The sequence below is a fragment of the Lactuca virosa genome, chromosome 1, assembly GCF_052849685.1.
Source record: "Lactuca virosa cultivar CGN04683 chromosome 1, Lactuca_virosa_CGN04683_v6, whole genome shotgun sequence".
Lineage (NCBI taxonomy): Eukaryota > Viridiplantae > Streptophyta > Magnoliopsida > Asterales > Asteraceae > Lactuca > Lactuca virosa.
Window position 1 is genome coordinate 78,110,301 of NC_136426.1, and position 5,769 is coordinate 78,116,069.

Sequence of the window (5,769 nt, forward strand, 5' to 3'; positions counted from 1 at the left end):
AGGGTTGAGAGGATTCACTCCATAGTTCACTTCAAATGGTGTGCACCCGGTAGCATAAGTTGGGGATCAGTTATAAGCAAACTCAGCAAAAGAAAGTTTAACGTCCGAATCTTTCAAGGTCTTGCTCACCATACTTCTTAGCAAGGTTGTGAGAGTTTGATTGGTTACCTTCGTCTGTCCATCCGTTTGCGGATGATAGGCAGTGCTGAACAGTAACTTTGTGCCTAATAACTTCCATAATGATTTCCAAAGATAACTCAAGAACTTAACATCTTTGTCAGAAACTGTGGTTTTGGGGACTCCATGAAGACGCACAATTTCTTTGAGAAATATATCAGCAACATGAATGGCATCATCATTTTTGTGACACGGGACAAAGTGTGCCATTTTAGAGAAACAATCTACCATAACCATTATAGCATCTTTCCCGCGTTGCGTACGAGGCAAAGCCACAATGAAATCCATAGAAATATCTTCCTATGGTTGAGAAGGAACATGTAATGGCGTATACAAGCCTTTATGGAACTTGCTTTTAGCTTGATGACAGGTTGTGTCACACCCCCAAACCAAGGATGGCGGAAACGTCCGGGGGTGGAGGACTTCATGTATAGTATCATAACAACAATTGTAATAGTAATTCAAGCAAACACAACCAACATATATATAATTGAAAAAGTTACATCATTGTATGAATTACATGTTTTACGAATCAATTACAATATGTTGACAAAATATGAAATAGTAGACGCCTTAGCGTCCCATCCTCAAAAGCACTTGGTTACCTGTTTAATGATTTCCTGATAACACAAGTTATTTGAAAAAGTGTCAACACAAAGGTTGGTGAGTTCATAAGCTTTTGTTTAGTATTATTAAAAGCCTTTCGTTTGTAAAAGTAGTATTTGTTTTAGAAAATCCAATATTTTCCTTAAAATGTATATGTAGTCTTAAATTCAAAGACCGAAATGTATAAGTAACTTTTCTTACTTATAATAAATAATGTAAGTTTAAATCGACATAAACTCGTTTAATTTTAATGAAGTTCCCGTAAATTCCAATATTTATTAATACTTTATGTGAGTTTATTATAACCATGCTTGACCAAGGTTGCCTAAAACGACGTTCTTCGGGCGTCGGAAATGTTATGACATTTGTCACCCCAGACCTATCGGTCTAACTGTTGCATGCAGTTTAGGTGTGGGTTTGTCAAACCCAATATAGATCTATACACAACTATCACGCTCTCCCTCAAGGAGACTTTGGTTACAATACAGGACTTAATGGTAATTTGAAGTAAATGTCTCACAAAGTCATTAACGGAATTACGTGTTATGAAAACTTGGTACCGTATGGCCGTACCTTGCTTAATGAAAATCTTCTTTGTATAAATGTACCCTTTTTAAATGTATGTGTTATGTAATGTATCATAAACTATACCTATTATAGTTTATCAACCAAGGGTAGTACGTAGTAATGTATGCAAACTATATTCAAAATAGTTTATTAAATGTTTGAATGTATCGGTTGTACTTTGATTATAATCACTTGTTATTCTTTATATTCAATATGTCCAAATCCATTTGTAAACTGATGTGTGTCTATATATTAAGACAAAATGACATATATTGCAATAACATATAATCACATAAAGATATACACCTTGCTCAACATGTTACAAGGTGAAATGAAATTGACAGCAACTTTTTATTGAATACAGATTCTGTTACTGTTCTTATAAAATTTATAGAAAAATCATCAAAGCTCCAAATCCAAATCCACAAATTCTGAGAGTTTGAAATATGAGTCTAGTTTGTTCGTAAAGTTTATCATGATTTTTAGTGATCTCAAACAGAGGTGAAAATGTCCATAATCACAGACTGGTCCGGATTTGCCTCTGAAATGATAGGCAGTTTTGTAAAAATCACCATAAATTGTAGAAACATCATATGGAGATGTGCAAGTAGCCATTTTAAAGCTAAGAGTTTGAACTACTTGCACCTGGAACAGTTTTGAAAACTAAAATATTTAAGTTGACCAAAACAGTCCGTGATTAAAGTCCATCTTTTCTGATGTAATCTGTTAGAAAAAGTTTAATTGTGTTCTTGATGATTTTACTTGTATTCCCCCCTGAAAACTTAAGAAAACATGTACATGTAGGGGTATGAACTCACCTTATGTGGTTTCAGTAGATGAAAGTGAGAGAGAGGAAGTGTTCAACCCAAGAACACTAAGAAGATGTCTTGATGATTCGAGAATCTAACACCGAATAAGATGGAATTTGTGTAAGATATCAATGATTTGAGTAGAATGGAGTGTAATAATTATATGAATGATGAAGATACTTACTAATTGAAGAAAGAAATCCCTGGAGAAAGCCTTGAAGTTCTTGAAGTTGAGAGAAAAGATGAGAGAATTTTGGAGAGTGTTCTTTGGTTGCTAGGTGTAGAATGAAAAAACTTAAATGAGAATGAGGAGAGAGGACCAATTCTCCAGCTCTTAGAACGTGGGAAGAGCTGGAGATTGGGTGTAAAGGTCCCCCAATGTGACAAAGGATAACTGGAAAGAGTGGCTAATCATAGAGTGAGGTGGTGGTGGCTTGCTTTTGTCATAAAATAAGGAAAAGCAAATATTCCCTCAATAATTAGTTCAACCACCAATTCTTTTAATATATTTTTATAAAAACCCTGGAGATTTATATATTTTGGGGCCTTAGTTTATAAAATAAAGTTTTGGGTGAAAATCCCACGTTAAAATAATGAAAAACGGAGTTAAAACGAAGTCGTAGTCGAAAAACCGGGAAGAAAGGGCTGCCTGCGAGACCTCTCGCATGGAGGCTCCCTGCGAGGCTTCGGTCCTCTGGGTGCCATCTGAGAGGCTGCGGTCTCGTGCACCCTGCGAGGCTGCGGTCTCGGTCCTCAGTAGAGTTTGGTTCGCAAGGCTTCGCTTCTAATAGGAGGGTTTGGGTTCCTTAAGGCTATTTCACCCGTTTTTACCCCGTTTCAAGCGGTTTTTGACCCGGTTAAGGGTCGAGATGACCCGAATGATTACAAAAAGTTAAAGTAACTTTTGAGAGAGATTTGGGAGATATTTCAAATAGAAAGAGATAGAGTGAAAACGGTTTAGAGAGGTTTCGTTTGTGATTAATTTGAGTGTCCGGCTTCACAACGCAAGGTTCGTAAACCCCGTTAAACCGTGTTTTAGTGTCGTACACACTCCCGATGAGTGTGCAATAATGTTTTATCGTTTCGGTTCAATGTTTACTGCATTTGAGACTTAGGAAATTCAACACACGAACTTTCCACATGATGTTTCTCTCATTAAAATATTGTATTGTACAGTAATTACATAGTGTAAACCCTAACATACAAGGGTTAGTTGAGTCGATTAGTTTTGACTTGTTGACTTTGTTTGACTTTGACTTGACTCAATTTTGACGGTTGTCACAGGTTGCACATCTAGCAATGAGAGTGGTAACATCGCTTTCCATGTGTGGCCAATTAAAATGTTCCTGCAACACAATTTTGTTGATTCCAAAATGACCAGCCAAACCTCCTCCATGCACTTCTCTGATTAGTAGCTCCCTTATGGTTCCTTTAGGAATGCAAAGTTTGTTGTTCTTGAAAAGAAACTCGTCTTGGATGAAAAAAGAACCACAAGCTTGACCTTTGCATTCTTGAATAACTTTAGAAAAATTTGGATCATTCAGGTACAATTATTTAATGAAAGAAAAACCTAGCACTCTTGCCCCAAGGACAGTAAGCATGGCATATCTTCTTGAGAGGGCATCTGCAACAATGTTAGAACTTCCTGTTTTATACTTTGAAACAAAGTTAAATGATTGGAGAAATTCTACCCATTTTTCATGTCTTGGATTCAACTTGTTTTGACCATTGATATGCTTCAAAGCTTGATTATCAGAGTGAAGGACAAACTGTTTAGGCCTTAAGTAGTGGCTCCAGTGATCTAGAGCACGAACAATAGCATAAAACTCCTTGTCATATGTACTAGAGTTCTTCTTAGATTTATTTAATTTCTCACTGAAATAAGCTATATGGCGTTTATTTTGTACTAAAACAGCCCTTATACCAACTCCGCTTGAATCACAGTCAACCTCAAATAACTGGTTGAAATCTGGAAGGGCCAAAATAGGCGACTTGCACAAACATTCTTTGATTTTCTCGAATGCATTTTGGGCAGATCGAGTCCATTCAAAAGAGCCTTGTTTGATACACTAAGTGAGAGGTGCAACAATAGTGCTGAAATTCTTGACGAACCTCTTGTAAAATGAAGCAAGGCCATGAAAACTCCTTATCTCTATTAGACTCACGGGTACTGGCCATGATTTGATTGCTGCCACCTTTGATTCATCCACCGATATTCCATCTTTAGATACAACATAACCGAGAAAGATCACCTTGGGAAAAAAGAAATCACACTTCTCTAACTTCCCGTAGAGTTTCTGTCTTCTCAACACTTCAAATACTCTTCTTAAATGTTGAGTATGCTCTTCAACACCTTTGCTGTATACAAGTATATCATCAAAGTATACAACAACGAAATCACCTAGAAATGGTCTAAGAACCTCATTCATCAACCGCATAAAAGTACTAGGAGCATTGGAAAGTACAAATGGCATTACCAACCATTCATACAACCCACTTTTTGTTTTGAATGCGGTTTTCCATTCTTCTCCTTCACGCATCCGGATCTGGTGATATCCACTCCGAAGATCAAATTTCGAGAACAATTTGGCACCATGAAGTTCGTCTAGCATATCATCCAATCTTGGAATAGGATAGCGATATTTGACTGTGATGTTATTGATGGCTCTACTATCTGATGGGTTTTGAGCATTCTAACACTTCCTAAGTGTACATGCAACCCTAATAAACCTTGGATCTATGTTTGTCTAAATACATGCAAAATTTGGTTTCCAAGGTTCATAATCCTATCTAGCATACATAGGGAACTTTAATCCTAAAAGGATGGCTAGAATTACATACCTTGTAGTTGATTTTGATTCCTTGAAACCTTGTGAGCCTAGCACCCCAAGTCTGATGCCTCAAATACTTCACACAACACCAAATGCTTTTGGAATGACTTTAGAGAGAATGCACACACTCTAAAAATCGGCCTAGCCCTCACTTCACCATGTGTAGCCGATTTTGGTTGATAGTATGTTCCTTATATAGTGTTGACACATCTAGGGTTACACCATGTAAACCCTAATGTGTCATGACTCTTCATTTCCATGACCCATGGGTTTGTAACTCCCATGGAGCATCCTATGGGTTTAACCCAACTTGATAATCCATGGAGCCTCTTAGCCGACTATACAAGTTATGGATGATTTACATTAACTTGTTCTTCCTTTTTGAAGGAAATATTTCCTTCCTTAAGTGTAGCCATACGAGATCCCCAGGTTCAAAAAGAGCCTTCTTGCGATGCTTTTTGGCCTTTTTCTTGTACAAGTCATTCACATGCTCAATCTTTGCTTTGAGTTGCTCATGAATTTTCTGTATTTCTTTGGCCCGAGTCGTTGCCTCAAAATGAACTTCACTACCCTTAGGTAGTTGTATGAGATCAATAGGGTTGAGAGGATTCACTCCATAGTTCACTTCAAATGGTGTGCACCCGGTAGCATAAGTTGGGGATCAGTTATAAGCAAACTCAGCAAAAGAAAGTTTAACGTCCGAATCTTTCAAGGTCTTGCTCACCATACTTCTTAGCAAGGTTGTGAGAGTTTGATTGGTTACCTTCGTCTGTCCATCC